Source organism: Trachypithecus francoisi, unplaced genomic scaffold (assembly GCF_009764315.1).
Source record: "Trachypithecus francoisi isolate TF-2019V2 unplaced genomic scaffold, Tfra_2.0 Lachesis_group0, whole genome shotgun sequence".
In the NCBI taxonomy this organism is placed as follows: Eukaryota; Metazoa; Chordata; class Mammalia; order Primates; family Cercopithecidae; genus Trachypithecus; species Trachypithecus francoisi.
Genome location: NW_022681453.1, coordinates 118,810,796 through 118,831,084, shown reverse-complemented (window position 1 = coordinate 118,831,084; position 20,289 = coordinate 118,810,796). Strand labels below are relative to the sequence as shown.

The 20,289-nt window shown below is 40.3% G+C and overlaps 1 protein-coding gene and 1 pseudogene across 2 annotated transcripts in view; one reads left to right on the top strand and one right to left on the bottom strand.

Moving 5' to 3' along the window:
- The window catches only part of LOC117084521, a 57,820-nt pseudogene extending 48,566 nt beyond the window's left edge, over nt 1–9,254 (top strand).
- FNDC3B (fibronectin type III domain containing 3B) overlaps nt 1–20,289 on the bottom strand; it is a 378,980-nt gene that overhangs the window by 236,059 nt on the left and 122,632 nt on the right. The window lies entirely within an intron of this gene.

Sequence of the window (20,289 nt, the reverse complement as noted above, 5' to 3'; positions counted from 1 at the left end):
CACAGTTGGAGTGACACTTTAGCCTCCGCCTGCCTCTCCTCCCTTAACCTCTATTCCCTGATGACTGCGACCATTAGCATTAGGCAATTCAGAGTGGATGGAGGCCAAGAGCTTGGGCTTCAGACCCAGACAGGCCAGTGTTCAATTTCTGCTCCTTCCACAACCAGTTGTATGGTCCTAAGAAAGTTCCTTTCTAAATGTAATGCATATATACCATGGAATACTGTGCAGCCATAAAAAGGAATGAGATCATATCCTTTGCAGGGATGTGGATGAAGGTGGAAACCATCATCCTGAGCAAACTAACAGAGGAATAGAAAACCAAACACTGCATGTTCTCACTCATAAGTGGGAGTTGAACAATGAGAACACATGGACACAGGGCAGGGAACAACATACACTGGGGCCTGTCAGCGGCAGGGGTGAGGGGAGGGAGAGCATTAGGACAAATAGCTAACGCATGCAGGGCTTAATACCTAAGTGATAGGTTGATAAGGTGCGGCAAACCACCATGGCACACGTTTACCTACGTAATAAACCTGCACATTTTGCAAATGTATCTCGGAACTTAAAGCAAAATTTTAAAAAAGGAAAAAGTTCTTTTCTAATAAGCTTCAATTTGTCCCTGTGGAAAAAAAAAATGGTGAAAATGACACGTTCCTCAGAGCTATTTGGTAAATTTTATCATATAAGGAAATTAAATATAACACAATATAAGCTTTCAAGACATGAATCTTTCCATCTCTATTTCCAAGACAGAATAGATGTCCCTTCACCTAGTGACAATGTGGCCCACTCTAATTGAAATACCACATTCATACTCACTTTCTACCAAAAAGCAAAGTTTTACAACTGCAAACTCAAACTCCAAGAAGTTGCAACTTCTATCTAAGTAGTTCTAATGTAATGTGTCAAAGAAATGCCCAGGGAGTCTGTTATAACAATGTAGATTCTGACATCTTTGTCTTCAGAGTTCCTGATTCAGTAACAAAGATTCTTTGGTTGGCCAAACTTCAGTTAGTGTTCTGTATCTTCTGCTAGGCCTATATGTGTATTTCCTTGTAGAATCTGGTTTTGGCAAAGAATCCTGTTAAGTCAGTTTCAGAACCCTCCACCCTCAATTTCTGATCATCTCCAGTATCTGATCAAGTTCCTCATCCTCCACCATCTCCCCAGGTAATGAATGTCTCAACACCCTGGCCTGTCTTCACCAAGAATTCTATTAGGGCAATTGAGTCAGAAGCCCCCTTACCCCTGAGGTTTTTGTCTTAGTAATTTTCCATCTACTGATCCCCACACTGCTCCGTGGCTAATAAATTCCCACTTGCCCATGACGATATATTCAGAATTGTGCCCATTCTCTCTCCCCCACTGCAAGACCCTACTGCAGGGTCCCTACAGCTATTATAATGGTCTTGAACAAAGTCTTCCTCATTGTGCTTCATTTAACAAATATCATAGAATAATTTCTTCTTTAACAAGCACTCCAGACTATTCAAAAAAGTAATAACAGACATCATGCAAACACTGAGCTACAGTTTCAGATGAACTCAGAGTTCCTATTGCACTTTCCACTGTCACATTATCTCATTTGACCATTGTCATCCCAGGAAGAACTCCAAAGGGATGTTCCCTAATCCTCTATAATTGCCTACCCCTTCCTCTTCCTGCACATGAAATCCGCAGTGTAGCAGGAACTAAATTTCCTAACTCAATTCAGAGATTATTTTTATTTGGCTATTTCAAGGAGACTAACAAAAATACTTTATGAATCCAAAGAATGATCTGAGATAGTCCATGGAAGGCTAAGTATCAAAAGTTTAAATGGAAATCTCACTAGAAACTACCAGGCTCACTCAGAATTCTTGTGTCCTCTTGCAGTTTTTCAGACTTGTTGTTATTATACTAGTCTCTCTTAGCTCCACTTCTTTAAAATTTGCTGGTTTTAATCTCATTTGGGCTCAGAAACCAAAAGCTTTAGTGGAACTACTAAAAGATTAAGCAACACCAGGCTCTGGTGAGGGAATGAAGGGCTCTTCTATGAGTTCAATGCATCAGTGCTTTAGAGTTGGTTTATATGAAAACCAACTGGCTAATTAAAGGCCTTTTCAACCAATTACCTGGCTTGGAACTGGTTTGGGAATGGAACACAGGATTTTATTACTCTAACCAATATTTTAGCCAAGTGGAGCCTGCATACCTATACTGAGCTTTCACCTGTTGGGGGAAATTAATATTCTATGTAGACATATAATAAAAAAAAGAACAAAAACAGGTTTGTAAAACATTCTATAGATAAAACTATTTGTTATGGGTAAGTTTTCATTTCCAGCCACCTAGTGCAAACAAAAAATATTAGGGCAGATTTTTCACATCTGTACTACTCTGGTCCCCTCCCCTGGAAAAACAGTGTCTTCCGGGAAGATCCTTCACACTTCCCCAATATGGCACAAGTTTCTCACTTTATGATAATCATGTGTTTACACATGGGCTTTAGATTTAGGGTTTTCTGTGTGGTTGTCTGTATAAATTCCGCTTCCAGATTTTACTTAAACCCTTTTAGTGGCAGAATCTACATCAAATTTATTTTCGTATCTCTAAGAGTATTCAAAACATAAAAAGAACTCAAGAAATTAAAAATTTGCTAAATGAAGAACTGTGAGGTTCTTCAGATACACATACTCTAAATGGCCCCTTTCTAATAATTTGCCTTTCAGCAATGGGGAGGAGAATGGGTCCCAGTTGAGAACAAAAAAGAAAACAAGGGATGAAAAGAATATGTAAGCATTTCGTTGTAATACCTCCCCTACTGTCTGCCCACCCACCTACCTACCATGTATAGGACTATAAAATCCTGAGGAAAAAAAGCACTTAAAAGAATAGACTGAAAATGTTTCAGGAAACCCCTTTCTCTACTTACTGTCCATTTGTTCATTCAGCAAAGGCCCAAAGGTGACAGGAAGAGAAGCAAGGAGCAGCAGGCATTGTCTCTCTATAGCTTCTCCCCGGCCATCAACTAGCTTCTCTATTACCACTCTGAGATGACTAAGAGACAAGAACCCTAGACTGTCAGACAAATCCAGGGAATGCAGCCGAGAAAGCAAAAGCAGTAGGGGTGTGGTCAGGGAGCAAAGATGGAAATGAGGAGAGCAACTGGGAACCCCTGTGAGGAAGCATGGCCAGAGAGGAAACTAGGACATGGGACCGACCGATGAACAGCAAATTGTGTAGGGGCAGAGAAGGTCTCCAAAGTCCATAGAGAATCAGCAGTTTGGCTAAAGCGTGTATGAATAATTGAGAATTAACTATATACACAAGACTTCACCTCATTTACCACAGCAGCTAGATAAACATCATACTAAATTAAATAAGACGTTATTCACCCACAACGAAACGGAGACCATTTGTCTTCATTCTCTACTAAGATTTTAAAGAAATTTCACCATGCCTTTGCAGTCGCCCTTCCAATCTGTATAAGACCGTTGTTTGTTTGTCTTGATGAGGTCAATTCCACTTCTCAAGACTGAAGTCTGAATAGCAGTACATTAATCCAGATGCGCTTTCTGAAAGTCTTTCAAATCCAAAGATTCCAAACATTAACATAAAGATACTCAGGGACCAGCTGTTGCAATTAACAAACTGTTTATATTTTCCTTTCTGTTGGCTTAAAAAGTACTAGAAGGAATTTTAAGCAAGATGAGACTGTCATTCAGATTTGGGAGTTTTAAATAGATGGTTTTCATGTTGTTCAGGCTAAAAATAAGAGTGTGTATGTCAGACTTCTTGTAAACAGGCTTCAATCCACAAGACTCATTCTAACTAAGTGGCAGTCTCACCATGCTGTAGAAAACAAAGCATGCAGAAACCAAATTATTTCTGGAATAAGCTCAGTATTTGGAAACTTAATCATTTAAACCTGTCTCTCTAGAGAACAACAGTAGTCTTCCCCAAATATGCTTGAATGCCTTGGATCCTAATAGGTTGAATAATGAATTCGCTCTTTGGTAAAAAAGAATGGGAGTCATTCTGCATGCAGAGGTGTGAAAGTGGCACAGTCTTCACAGCCCCCACCACATTCCTCCCGCCTGAGGAGGTGCCACAGAGTACAGAAACATTTCCCCCAATGGGCATCTTTTTCTGCACCCATGAATGGATTCTCAGTTCGCTGATGAACTCAAGAGTTTTCCCTGTAAATAACACATTCCTGAAACATGCTATATCAACACTGAATGAGTTTCATTGGCAGCTCCTACTATTCCATTTCAGTACTCCTGCAACAGCAAAAGCCCTCTATTCCTAGGACATCGGGAGGCTTTTCCCCCCCCAGGCAGGGTCTTCCTCTGTTGCCCAGGTGGGAGCACAGTGCCACAATCACAACTCAAACAATCTTGACATCCCAGACTCAAGAGATCCTCCCACCTCAGCCTCCTGAGTAGCTGGGACTACAGGTATGCACCACTATGCCTGGCTAATTTTTTTTTTTTTAGAGACAAAGTCTCATTATGTTGCCCAGGCTGGTCTCGAACTCCTAAATGCAAGTGATCCTCCCACCTCGGCCTCCCAAAGTGCTGGGATTACAGGCATGAGCCACAACACCATACCTACAGAAGACTTTAAACATTTCCAACATGAGTCATACAGTAACTCAAAAATTACACGTTAAGTTTTCTCTTACAAGCAGTGACTTCAAAGAACACATCGAAATTCTTCCATATGGTTGTTTACTTCTTGTAACTTCATAGAGAAGTCTCTATTAAGGTGTTTGGTAACTCTTAGTTTTTATTTTTAAATGGTTACAGTAAAGTTTAGGACCCCTGCCATAAAAGAATCTGTGATACAAAGCTTGGGAACACCTCTAGGGAGATGTCCAAAAGAAGGAACAGATAACCTTATGACAAGCAAAAAGGGAATTCTATAAATTCCCTGTCTTTTAACCCCTGAGCAAATGTCTCAGCATATTCTGCCATCATTTCACTTTATCTCTAACTCTATATTCTAATTCCAGGGTTTTTTTCCCTCTGACTTCTGAAAAGGGGAAAGGGAAATTCCCTTGAGAAAAATAGTTTTCTATAAATGACTTCATTGAAATTTTCTCACAACAAACTAAAGAACCATTTCAGTGCCAACATTATACAGGCACTAAATTAATGTAAGTGCCCAATTAATATAAGATTAAATATAGCCATAGTAAAACTGAAATCCTCAGAGTATAATACACCCTAAGCAACTCACTCCTAAACTTTCCTTTTATTTCATTGAAGAAATGTTGAAGAATATGAAAGAAAGAAGAGAAACAGGTCCCTTATAAATTGTGACCATTTGCAAAACCATGACTTAATAGAACAAGTGGAAAACAGATGACCTAAGCAATATAAATGCATATAAAAATAGGCACTGAAACATCAACCAGTATGTCTAAACCTATGTATTTCTAGTAAGCTATTTCATATGTAAGGTTTGTAAAGAATCTGGGAATTCCCCAGGCAAGTTCTTGGAACCCAGTATTTTTGCTGGGTTCCCATAGAAAGTTATCTCTTCAATACCAGTCTACTTCATTTCTTCCCCAGGACCAGTCAGATGTGCTCCTTCCCCCAGGAACACATTCCCCCAGGAACAACGACAACAAAAAAGGATCTTCGAATTATCCCTCAGATTTGTAATTTTGGCCACTATTTTGCAACACTAAAAATAACCCAGAAATAAAAATCTAAGTAATTCTAGCTATTCCTACTTTTAATCTTAGATATTCTTTTTTTTTTTGAGACGGAGTCTGGCTCTATCGCCCAGGCTGGAGTGCGGTGGCCGGATCTCAGCTCACTGCAAGCTCCGCCTCCCGGGTTTACGCCATTCTCCTGCCTCCGCCTCCCAAGTAGCTGGGACTACAGGCGCCCGCCTCGTCGCCCGGCTAGTTTTTTGTATTCTTTAGTAGAGACGGGGTTTCACCGTATTAGCCAGGGTGGTCTCGATCTCCTGACCTTGTGATCCGCCCGTCTCGGCCTCCCAAAGTGCTGGGATTACAGGCTTGAGCCACCGCGCCCGGCCTAATCTTAGATATTCTTTACTTAGCTATTCCTTACTTGGTCCCTTTTTTCTTCTTTCTTAATCTAGAAATTGAGATCTAGAAGTTTTGGTCATGGGTTAGGTACACTTGACAGAAAATTTCCCACGGGCAACAAACAAACAACAAATAGACAATGCCTATTTTGAGATATGCTTTAGAAAACACATACCAAATTCTAAATCCCTTATGCCATCACCTACTTAGTGACAGCAGTAAGAGCTGCTAAATGATTTCGGTGTTTGGGTGTCTGAACGCTGATAGCAGAGTATATGTTTGCAGGCACGCAATATTTTCTTTTTATGAGAGGCGAAGGAGGAGGAATGGAATGATGGCTAGGCACAACTGCTCTCTTAAAATAATAAACCTTAAAATGTCTCTAGTCAACCACAGCATACCTATTTTGCTATAAACATATCTACTTTCACCACACTTCCACCTCTCATGCTGGCTTCCATTTACGTCCCAGGACAGTGGTGCTAAAGTACAGGGCAGACATGGGGTAAAACCCTGTACACATCTGGTGTTTATAGGGGAAAATCCCACTATTGGATTTCTTTTTCATTTCAAAGTCCTTTCATTAGTAATGTATACAGCTGTTTTCTCTTGGCTAATAATCAGAACTGCAACATTCATGCATGCTGACTCCAGGCATAAATAATATGCCATGCTGTTGTGCTCAGCTGTAAAGAACTGGAATTCTGAGAGTCAGGGGAGATGCCTCTGCACTTTCCAAAAAAAAAAAAAAAAAGTTAATACAGCTGTTTTCCTCTCAGGAATGCCAAAAGAATGCAATTCCTCCCTCTAAACCTCCCCCAACCCCATCTCCATCAATACTGTGTTCCCTGTTTATGCCTGTGTGCAAACAGAGTTTTAAAAAGATATCCCATTCTTTTACAAAAAGAATAGAGAAAAAAATACTGGGCATCAAAGTTTCCAGTAGTAATATGTGCCACATCTACAAAAAGGAAAAAACAAAAATGAAGTGGGATTTTGTGCTAAATAAGAAGTGTGCACACTAGACTGTAAATGACATTTAACACCAGTTAATTTCAGAGAAGATAAATACATGCTTTTGAACCAGGTGTTTTTAAAGCCTCCATCAGCACTTTCCAAGCCTATCTTAATATAATTACATGAAATGTTTATGTACTTGTCTGGTATGTTGCTTTGTTTTCTAAATAAAGGAGCAACTTCAGTTTGAAATAATGGACACAGGAACCTCCACTTTCCATTTCTGTAGGCTTCCCCTCTCAGCTCAGCTTACCGCCTTTGTAGGGCCACATAGACCCTGCACAGAAGGCCTTTGTATATAGGTCTCAGCCACATATCTTCATGCAGCCCCTGACAAAGTCCTCCAAGGAGTCCCTTTATTTTCCGACTGAACACAAAAGTTTTATCTTACAGTAAACAGAGAAGACATTTAACATTACAGCAATACTAAGACAGTAATACCATAAAGGTGGCTCAAAGGTTTGCATAATGAATATCTATTGTCTTGACTTCAACTCAAAACTAGCTATTTAAAATGAGAGCTCAATAATGGGCAAGTACTGTTTCATTACCTGAAAGTTACATTTACAAAACATGTTTCAGCTGAGCCCTTCTGCAGACTTATCTAGGCAGCTTGGAGAAGACAACCACGCAAAAGGAGTAGAAACAATATACAACCCTATTTCTTTACAATATTCCCCACAGCCTCAATCCACTTGTGGCATGCCCCTTTCATATTCTCTGCCAAGCCCACCTGGCTACTGGAACAGGTAGGAGGGGTACCAATCAGGTATCTCTTTTCTCCCAATCAGCTCCAGGGATCCTATTGGAATGGAGACTGGGGACAACTACAGGGATATAAGAAATAAATCATTTGCAATCAATACATTGCTTGCAAATTCAGTTGCTTACAAATTCATTCTTGCTCATCTTCCTGGTCCCCAACCACTATCACAGCAAGGTGAAGTCCTGGTATCTGCTTTGGCCCAAGAGCCTCCTGGCAACCATGGCTTGTTGACTTGGGCAAAGGGGAGCACAGGGGAAGGAGAGAAACAAACATAGGACCTGTCCACAATCCCAAAGATTCTATACTCAACTAGGAGTAACAGAGGAGGTACTGCCAATTCCTTGGAAGGAAAATGTTGCAGGAATCTTTACACAATTAGGAAATAATATTCCCCTGTGGGCTCACATTTATATTTTCAATAAAAACGAGGGGGTAGGGAGGATAAGAACTTTGCTTACATTTTTAATATACCTTTTAAATAACACAGATAATGAAATTTAAACGAACAAACAAACAAGAAATAGATTGGAATGTTAGGAGTTCCACTAGAAGACACATAAATCGCAAACCTCAGTATGAAGCCAGTTCTGTGTAAAACAGCAGGGGACGGGACAGAAACCACAGTTGCAGTGGCTTAAATTGATATGTTGGAGTCAAGAGAGACTTTTAGGTTCTCTTAGTTTTAAAAATCCTATTTTAAGTTTAATCAAGCAATGAATGTCCTTCTTTGTGGCAAGCATAAAATGTAAAGACACATGAGAATGTTTATAAAGAGCTGTTTAAACAGGAATAAGAACAGTCAGCTTTCCGAATGGGGAACAAAGCAACTCATCCAGTGTAAGTGAATGCAGCAGAGCAACCTGCTAGGCACCTGTGCAGCTTTTATCACTCACTGGTAGGTGATATGCTTCCCAACGAGACCAAGTCAATGCAGCCCACTCTTTGAAAAGTGTGGGTATCATAAAGCCAGTCCCTGTATGAAGGTTTTTCTGCTCCATCCATGGAGTGGTTTTCAATTACTTGATACTGGTTAAGTAGGCAGGACGTCTGACTCATCTCCACTGCTCTTCAAGGTTGCACTCCAACAAAGTTACCTAATTCCTGCAGTAAACAAAACTAGCCAGCTTAAAAAACATCACTCTAGGAAGCAGTTAACCCCTGCATTTATCTTAGTATCTTGTTACTGACTACACTGTCCAATGCCTCCACTACCAGACATACCAGTTAGCTCCTACAGGCAAGCCTCACTCAGCAAAGATCATTCTGCAGATGGCTGCAGGACTTCCAGAGCCCTGTTCAGGCAACCCCTTCACTTGCTCCTCTGGTGGGCTCGAGTATGCCCCTGTTGGCATCAAGGTCAACATGGCATTCCACATCCTCCAAGGGTTCAAAGACCTTTCGGACAGACACGACTGAGTGCTGACCTGGCCTTGCCAGTGAAGAACTTCAAACATCGGTGATGCACTCTGGGGTGTGGCTGAAAATACAAATGTCTGACACAGACAAAACTTTTATGTCAAGGTAGGAGAGGGAAAAACACTTGAGCAATCTAGCTTAGCTCTTAAAACAGTGAGGCCCATGTAAAAGTATCTACAAGTGGAACTAAGTTATGAAATGCTCCATTATTCATTATACTGACACAGACTACCACCAGGTGACTAAAACTAAGTGAAAGATCAAAACTCTTATCTCAGAAGCAACTCTGCCCCCCTAAACCCTAAAACTTTATGAAATTATTCTAGAACTGCTTATATGCAATAACATTTACACATAAAAGGCTAAATGATTATTATAAAAAGCTTTTAGCTAAGAGGCAGGTGTTGGGTAATTATGGGTTTATAAAGGTGTATCTAATTAAAACTTTCTAAGAATAACCAAAAACACCAACTATCTAATAAATCGGTAGTTTCACCATAAACATTATGAGAGTTCGATTTATTTCTATACTAAGACCTTCCTCTATGCCTCAATTCTTCCTCACTGTTGTCTCCCTATCTCCTAGCTGTTTCTTCCTCTCACTATGGTTAAATATAGAGATAACCCAACAACACAAAAGACGGCAGTATTCAATCGCCTCCCCATTTGTAAGTATCCCATTGGGCATGTCGTGGTAAATATCTATCAACCAGCTCTACTGGGAAAAACAGAGTGGGGGACACAGACCTGGATTGTAATGTTTACCAGTTTCCTTGGTATAAAAATTCCCACCATGGCCAATTTCAACCCAACACCACAACATCATGGAATGCAGAATTAGAAAAAGATACACAGGCTGGGCACAGTGGCTCATGCCTATAATCCCAACACTTTGAGAGGCTGAGGCAGGCAGATCATCTGAGGTCAGGAGTTCAAGATCAGCCTGGCTAACACGGTGAAACCCCATCTGTACTAAAAACACAAAAATTAGCCAGGCATGGTGGCGGGCGCCTGTAGTCCCAGCTACTCGGGAGGCTGATGCAGGAGAATCACTTGAACCCAGGAGGCGGAGGTTGCAGTGAGCTGAGATCGCAACACTGTACTCCAGCCTGGGTGACAGAGACTCCATCTCAATTAAAAAAAAAAAAAGCAAAAGAAAAAGATACACATCAGCACAGTATTTCCATCACAAAGATATGTCAAAAACGTTAAAAGCATAGACATATAGCAACACTTAAAAGAACAGGAAGTGATGAGCATATATTGACAGTTATTAAATATAATTTAACTTGTAAGCGTGTATATTTTAATATTTAACAATGACTATGTTTAACAACCGCTCATAGAAAGTCTGAAAATTGGCCAGGCGCGGTGGCTCAAGCCTGTAATCCCAGCACTTTGGGAGGCCGAGGCGGGCGGATCACGAGGTCAGGAGATCGAGACCATCTTGGCTAACACGGTGAAACCCCGTCTCTACTAAAAATACAAAAAATTAGCCGGGCGTGGTGGCGGGCATCTGTAGTCCCAGCTACTCGGAGGCTGAGGCGGGAGAATGGCGTGAACCCGGGAGGCGGAGCTTGCAGTGAGCCCAGATCGTGCCACTGCACTCCAGCCTGGGTGACACAGCCAGACTCCATCTCAAAAAGAAAAAAAAAAAAGAAAGTCTGAAAATTTAACCATCAGTTCTTGCATGCAGTAGAAGCTATCACTAGCATACCACTGACATGTCAGCTCAGTTCTACTCCATCCTACTAGGGCAAAGGTGCCATAGAATGGTAGAGAAATACGAACTCCTTCTCTGGTTCCCACAACTTCAAAATAGCAGAAATCAGAATAAAAGAAAATAGGGCTAATCCGGTAGAGTCTTTTTATAAGATGAGTAGGAGAGCAGGAAAGGCAGACTGCTGTATGTGACCACCAGGCTTATAGGAGCAAATCATGCTGGGATATGGCAATATGTATAACAGCCGGTATCAGTTTTACTTTTTTCTAGTTGCTTTCACTAACTAAATATAACAATTTGAAAAATGAGGGGAAAAAGTGCATACATAAGATTTATTATATGCTCATACTATGAGCTGCCAAAGAATACAGTCATCAGCATCAGCATGTTCTGTATAGAGAAAAGACCTACATCACTGCATTAAAACAGCTGCTAGGTAAACGCCACTGGAATATGTCCACTTTTTCAGAGATGTGTAATTTGAAACAATCTCAGAACAGTGGCCCCAAACCTTTTTGGCACCAGGGACAGGTTTTGTGGAAGACAATTTATCCCATGGACGTGACGGGATGGCAGGGCTTTGGGATGAAATTATTCCACCTCAGATTATCAGGCGTTAGATTTTTATAAGGAGCACACAACCTAGATCCCTCACATGCGAAGTTCACAATAGGGTTTGTGCTCCTATGAGAGTCTAATGCCACTGCCGATCTGACAGGAGGCAGAGCTCAGTTGGTAATGCTTGCTTGCCTGCCACTCACCTACTGTTGTGCAGCTTAGTTCCTAACACGCCACAGACAGGTACCATCCATGGCCCAGAGGTTGGGGTCCCCCTGTCTTAGAAAACTTAAAAAGTACTGCAGTGAAAAGAGCTTATAGGCTGTGGAAGGCGTAAAAACTACATGCAAATCTCAGCAGATTCCATTAACTAGCCATGTTCTCTTAGGCAAAAGTAAAACCAATCAGTATATCCACATGCCAGCACAGCATGCTTTATACGAAGACACAAGGGAGAACCAGTGAAACTGCAACCCTCCTGGATTGTGTGTGTGTGTGTGTGTGTATATATATATATTTTGAGATGGAGTCTTGCTCCATTGCCCAGGCTGGAGTGCAATGGTGCGATCTCGGCTCCCTGCAACCTCTGCCTCCCAGGTTCAAGCAATTCTCCTGCCTCAGACTGCCAAGTAGCTGGGACTACAGGCGCACGCCACCATGACCAGCTAATTTTTAAATTTTTAGTGGAGATGGGGTTTCACCATGTTGGCCAGGGTGGTCTCAATCTCCTGACCTCACGATCTGCCCACCTCGGCCTCCCAAAGTGCTGGGATTACAGGCGTGAGCCACCGCGCCCGGCCTGAGTATGTATTTTTTTGAGACAGTCTCATTTTGTTGCCCAGGCTGGAGTGCAGTGGTGCCATCTTGGCTCACTGCAACCTCTGCCCCCCCCCGGGTTCAAGCAATTCTCATGTGTCAGCCTCCCGAGTAGCTGGGACTACAGGTGTGTACCAACACACGTGGCTAACTTTTTTATTTTTAGTAGAGATGGAGTTTCACCATGTTGGCCAGGCTGGTCTCGAACTCCTGATCTCAGTGATCTGCCCGCCTCAGCCTCCCAAAGTGCTGGGATTATAGGCGTGAGCCACTGCACCCGGCCCTGAAGTGTATATTCTAGGGTACAAATAACGCAGTATTTAAGAGCTTTGGTTTCCCTATCCATAAAACAGGCTAGTCACTATTCCAACCTTGCAGTGCTACTGGGATAATTGAGACTATGTAAATGGCATAAAGAATACTTTTCACCTTTCCTTCACTATCTAAATGTGCTTCTTTTGTAGAAAAGCAAATGACAACAACATTTTCTTTTTTAAAATTATCTTCTCTGGCAAAGATATGAACAGGAACAGAGATAAATGGACCCCCCCTCCCCGCCAACCCCTGCCAAATTCTGAACTATTTGATTAGGTTATTAGGAAACTGCCAAGAGTTGTTTGTTTTTCCAGAGGCAAGGTCTCCCTCCCTACGTTGCCCAGGCTGTAGTGCAGTGGCTATGCACAGACACGATCATAGGGCACTGCAGCCTCAAACTCCTGGGTTCAAGCGATCCTCCCACCTTAGCCTCCTGAGTAGCTGGGACTACAGGCACAGGTCACTGTGCCTGGCTAAGAGTTCTTACAGGTCTCGATTCTTTAGCTGTTACCTTAGACAGTCGTAATAATTCTTTAGAAAAAAATGAACACAGGATTCTCGTGGATCTAGATTCCAGCAAGGCTGGAACAAGCAGACCGTGACAAAAAGCACACACATTCCTCAAGTGAATCACTTCGGATGGTAATGGTAAGGAGCATTTCAACGGTGGGAGGTCAAACCGCTCTACACACCTTATATGGTTTCACACAATCCTGTGAGGGCAAATAATCACTCATTCATTTCATTAAGTAATTCAACAAAAAATTTAGAGGGCCTCCTCTGTGGCAGATACTGATTGAGCCACTAGAAGCATATAGCAGTGATCAAAATAGTCCAATATATACTGGGAAAAATAAAAGGTTCACAAGCCCAGCTATAAGATGGTGGCCCTCGTAATTCAGATGAAATGAGTGGCTTTGAAATGATGACTTTTTTCACCAATGTAAAACAAATTTGCAGAAGACTACTCTTCTTCTCTAGTAGGAAAAGTATAAAGGATTCTAGTTTCCTAAATTGTCAATATATTTATTAATATAAATCAGAGCACTTTAGGTCCTTCATGCATAAAAAAATAGCTCCCATTTACCTAGGAAACAAATATTCTCAAAAGAATAAAAACAAGCACTTGTTAAAAGAACAAAATGAAACAATCCCTTCTGATAACTAAGGTATTTTCTAGTACATATGTATGTTGAAATATTCCTGAATTTCTGAATCTAATGTAATTATTATGAATATTAAGGAAAATTCAAGAGAGTGAACATTCGTGTCATACAAGTAAATAATGTCTGGCAGTTTCTCATTTTGGTAACTACTTATAAACATTATTCTCTAATGTGGACATCTTTTGAGATGATTTATATAATGGGATCTTACTTGTGGGAAACAGAAGTAAATTTATTGACCTTAGAACTGAGATTTCATGTAGTTAACAACGAAAACTCACTTCTATCCTCTGTATAGTACAGCATGAAAATGCAATCTACTGTATGAAAATTCAATACAGAGTGAGTTTATAAGATATTGCAATTATTCAATATATTCCTGGAACAATAAAGTATATTTTGGCATAAAACATATTCAATTACAAAACCAAAACAAAAAAATTGTAAAGCTATTCAGCAATCCCATTTAGATTCCCAGTGCCAACAAAAGAATCTGCTTAATTCACTTTTCCTTGAAAGTACTCCCTTCTCCACCAACAAAAAAATTAAGTGACATACAGAATTGACTTTTGGGTAGGTGTTTTTTTTTGTTTGTTTGTTTGTTTTTTTTAACAAGAGGTAGAACATAAATATTCCTGGCCAGATGTGGTGGCTCACATCTATAATCCTAGCACTTTGGGAGGCTGAGATGGGAGGATCGCTTCAGGTCAGGAGTTTGAGACCAACCTGGGCAACACGGTGAAATCCCATCTCTAAAAAAGATACAAAACTCAGCCATGGTGGTGCATGCCTGTAGTCCCAGCTACTCTGGAGGCTGAGGTAGGAGGATTACTTGAGCCCAGGAGGTTGAAACTGCAGTGAGCCATGATCACACCACTGCACTCCAGCCTGGGCCACAGAGTAAACCTCTGTGTCCAAACAAACAAACAAAACCATAACTATTCCTAAGATATCCTGAAAAATATATAATACTTAAGAGTAAGCTGATCATGTGTTGCTAACTGAAAACCATAATAGAATGCTTGCAATGAGACAAAAGATTTCCCCCCATAACAAACTTAAATTCATCTACATTCAGAAATTGGAAATAAACACAGTAATTTGTTACCTTTTCTTTCTAAAACACTACACAAATCACCTGACAGGACGATATATTACTTGTAGCTATTTCTTTTAAGTGAAAAAACAAACAACCAAACAAAACAGCAAAAGCTCCGGATAGAATGCACTACATATTATGATACTTTGCTCTCATAGAACTCACATGCTGAGTATTTGGTCAATTCTTAATCTCATACAAATGAAATTCTGCTTTCACCCCATATCTTCACAATTAAACTCTTAATCTTATTTTTTCTCATTAAATTAAGCAAGATTTGTTTTAAGTTACTATTAAGTTTTTTTAAGTTTTAGAATATTGAGTTTTCCTCAGTAAACCTCTTCCTCTGGCAAAAAACGCCATATCTTTTTTTTTTTTTGAGACGGAGTCTTGCTCTGTCGCCCAGGCTGGAGTGTAGTGGCGAGATCTCAGCTCACTGCAAGCCCCGCCTCTCAGGTTTACGTCATTCTGCTGCCTCAGCCTCCCGAGTAGCTGGGACTACAGGTGCCCGCCACTACGCCCAGCTAGTTTTTTGTATTTTTTAGTAGAGACAGGGCTTCACTGTGTTAGCCAGGATGGTCTCTATCTCCTGACCTCGTGATCCGCCCGCCTTGGCCTCCCAGAGTGCTGGGATTACAGGCATGAGCCACCACCACGCCCGGCCAAAAAAATGCCCCATCTTTCAGCACTTTGGCCCACATGTACACTCTGATACACTCATGCACACACACATATAGGTATTACTTTCTAATACTGAGAATACTTTGAACTAGATGTTCTAATTTCCTCTTAGGGATAAATACTTAATTCACCATAAATAAATGACAATTTATATACTGGGCTTAGAATCAGTATTAGCAAACTACAGACTTATTGCTTGTAGCATATCAAGTTGGTAAACTAAATAAGCAATTCCATAAATTTTAAATTTTATTATACTAAAATGTATAAGGCCAGATTAAAACCATAGGATCAAAAATAATCTGACAGTACTCATCATCTAAGTGATCAAGTGATCACATAATCAAGAATGCTACTATCTCAATGAATTTTCACTAGCCCAGATATGATTTTCAGGTAGCCCAATGTCCACTTTTCTTTGAGAAAATAAAAAAATCTGTAACTGCAAATACACTGGGTGAAAATGTAAAAGTAATAATAAAACTCAAGTGAGATTAAATTTAAACCACAATGAGCTACTGCTACAGAAGCAACCAACAGACTGTCAAAACTGCTCAAAGTCTGAACATACCAAAAGCTGGTAATGCTGTGGGAGAAAACATTACAGCATTTTTTAAAAGACTCTGGCATTATCTAGGAAAGCAGTAATTCTACTCCTTGGTAACTATTTTGAAGAAACTCTTACAGACCTGAAAATATCCGCAAGAATATTCATAGCAGCCCTGCTCATAATACCCAAATATCAGAAACAACCTAAATGTTCATCAGGAGATTACAGAAGCTAGAAAACTACAAAAAAGACAGTAGGGGAAAAAAAAAAAAAACTAGAAAAAAAAGTAGCAAAAAAGAAAAAAAGAAAAAAATGAACAAACAGCTCCCACAATATCTTTGAAATGTTAAGCAAAAGAAGTCACTGAAGAATACATATTTATGTGAAGTTCAAAAACAGGCAACTTCAACCTCATGCTTTGGGGTAGCAGGGCTGGATGCGTGTGTGCGTGCATGCGTGTTTGTACATACAGCAAAACTATAAAGAAAAGCAAAATGATACAAAGAAAAGGAAAATGATTATCAAAAAGTGATTTAATTTGTTAATGATTAAGGTTTACAATACTAACATATTTTCAGTCGTTATTAACTGTTACTTAGAACTGTTACTTAGAACTATAAATTTCTACTTTATGATGTGGGTGGGTTATATGGGTGTTTGCTTTATAATTCTTTTTTTTTTTTTTTTTCTCCTTTTATGAGATGCAGTCTTGCTCTGTTGCCCAGGCTGGAGTGCATTGGCACAACCATAGCTCACTGCAGCCTCAAACTCCTGGGCTCAAGTAATCCTCTAATCTTAGCCTCCAAAGTAGCTAGGACTACAGGTGTGCACCATCATGCCCAGTTAATTTTTTTAAAAACTTTTTGTATAGACAGAGTTGTTGCCCAGGTTGGTCTCAAACTCCTGGCCTCAAGCAATCTTCCTGTCTCAGCCTCCCAAAGTGCTGGAATGACAGGTATGAACCACCATGCCCAGCTACAATTATTCCTTATACTTATATTTTATGCATTCTTATGTATGTGTGACATGTCTCAAGATTTAAAAGATTAGATTTGAGCTTCTAAAATAATTATTCTTGTGGTATCATGGTGGTTTGGTTAGTGCTATGATCTGAAGTCAAGATAAGAGACAAATAGGCAAGCTGGTCCTAGCACAGAATTTCATTACAGCTTAGAGCCATATCACAGCTAACCATGCCCTACTTCCTTAAGTATGTGAACGCCGATCCCCTGCAGGAAAAATATCAACAATGCAAAGGAATTAAAAAACACATAAAATTGCACTTTGGGAGGCTGAGGCGGGCAGATCACAAGGTCAGGAGATCGAGACCATCCTGGCTAACACGGTGAAACCCAGTCTTTACTAAAAATACAAAAAATTAGCCAGGTGTGGTGGCAGGGGCCTGTAGTCCCAGCTACTCGGGAGGCTAAGGCAGGAGAATGGCGTGAACCCGTAGGCAAGAGAATGGCAGAAACCCGGGAGGCGGAGCTTGCAGTGAGCGGAGATCACGCCACTGCAAACCAACCTGGGCGGCAGAGCGAGACTCCGTCTTACAAAAAAAAAAAAAAAAACAGGTAATACCAAGTGTTGGCAAGAATGTGAAGAAATCAGGAACCCTCACACACTGCTGGTGGGAAGATAAAATGGTACAGCTGCTTTGGAAAACAGTCTGACCATTCCACAAATGGTTACATATAGTTACCATAAGGCCCGGCAATTCCACTCCTAGGTATATACCCAAGAGTAATAAAAATATATGTTCACCCAAAAACTTGCACGCAAATGCTCATAGCAACAGTATTAATAGCCAAAAAGGGGAAACAACCCAAATGTTTCTCAGTTGATGAATGGATTAATAAAGTGTGATATATCCATATGCTGCAGTATTATCTGGCAATAAAAACATGAAGAACTGACACATGCTACAAATACACTTAAAAATTATGCTAAGAGGCCGGGCATGGTAGCTCATGCCTATAATCCCAACACTTTGGGAGGCCGAGGTGGGTGGATCACCTGAGGTCAGGAATTTGAGACCAGCCTGGTCAACATGGTGAAGCCCCCTCTCTACTAAAAATACAGAAACTGGCTGGGCATGGTAGCACATGCCTGTAGTCCCAGCTACTCCGGAAGCAGAGGCAGGAAAATTGCTTGAACCTGGGAGGCAGAGGTTGCAGTAAGCCAAGATCACATGCCACTGTACTCCAGCCTGGGCAAGAGAGAGAGACTCTTACACACACACACAACACACACACACACACACAAAATTATCCTAAGAGGACAATCACAAAATACCACATACTATATGATTCCATTGAAATGTCCAGATAGAATAAGCAACTCTCTAAAGATAGAAGGTACATTACTGGTGGCCTAGTGCTGCGGATGTGGGGGAATCGGGGTAACTGCTAATGGGTATGGAGTTTTGTAGGTGATGAAAATACTTCAAGACTGACTGTAGTGATGGATGCACAATATAAGAAACCACTGAACTGTATGCTTAAATAGGTGAATTGTATGGTATATGAATTATACCTCAACAAAACTGTTATGAAAAATTGCATTACAGGTGATCACTGCCACAGTCAAGGCACAACAGTCTCAGATATTGTCAGGCTTCGGTAAATACATGCGTGTCCAGTGAACTTCTACATTCAGCAGCTACGTCTGAGAGGGATCTGATTGACTAGTCATAAACCTAAAAGCTGTATCAAATGGCTTTGTTTCCAATTCTTGGTCCAGTAATCAATAGGTTCTGATTCTATCCATCAGAGGCTGGGCCAGAATCCATGTTAGCCTTTAAAATGCTCTAAATCATATATTCATGCAAAGCAGCTTCTTCTATAAGTGAGCCACAGCACTCTTTTCTGAAGTGATTTTCCAGGACTCTCCATGAGAGGAAAATCTGAAACTCACTAAATTCATTAACCAGAAGGCTTCATTGTGCTTTCTTGACTTCATATGTAGAGATTTTTTTCCAAACCACACTGGAAAATAACAGGATTGGAAAAGCAATCAGTCAGTTCACATTCCATCCCACCAATATTCAACAGCCTGCTCAAATTCAGATGTGAAATTAAAACACCTCCAATGGGGTTCAATCCTGCTTCTAATGACAGTTCTATGTAACAGTTAATAATGAACACAACCAAGAAATTACAGAAATAACATACCAAGAATAGTCACTGACAAAAATAAGACTTAAAAAAAAAAAACTTTCTAAAAGTAAAAATCAAAATTACTCCTGGTTCCCTCCTTTTTTGGTAATCTTATACTGTTTCTTTTTTCTTTTATTTCTTTTGAATTTATTGTATCTTGATGTATACTATGCATATTGGAAAGTTCACAAAAATCTTTCAATGGTGAATTCAGGACAAAAAAAATAAAATACAATCCAAAGGCAAAAATAGGAATTCCTTCCATTACTCTGGATTTATGACAGTTGTGGCCAATATAAATGTTTAGTAATAATTTGCTATTATGTAGCATCTTTATTTTTAAAACCTGATAAAAATAACCAAAAGCCAATATTATAACAATAAAAGTTTAATTCTATTCTTTATAGATTAGTATACTTTAAAATACATATAGATTATTCTATTAATCTTGCTATTAATCTATTAATCTATTAATATTGCTCCACTGGCCCAAACTGACATTTCTGATTTACAGTTGGCTGTAAATTTCTCTGTTCCAGGGCAACTCTAAAAGGAGCTGGCCAATATTAGTGAAATTCAGAAAGCAATATTCATGCCCTTGATTGTTAGTAGCTCTTCTGTAAGATTTAACATGACTTCTTAGGGTTGGGGTGTAAACCCTAGAAGATGTTAACATAACCACAGCAGGGACCAGTCCTAGCAGCAGGCTGGTGATGAAAATGAGTGAGGAACAAAGTCACAGAGAGGGAGCCAAGGGAAATGCAAAGTCAGTCCCTGGGAGGCACAAGAGACAGCTCCGCCCCAGTAAGTGGGAAGCCAAAATCCACAATAGGCAAGGCCCAGTGAGCACAGCCTATTTCAGTCTAATTCCAGGGAAAGGTCTATGAACACAGGTTCCTATTCCAGGGAGCTGGAAAGAGGCATAGTTTTGTATAGTGTGTAGTACTGTGTAGTAGTAATGCCCACCAC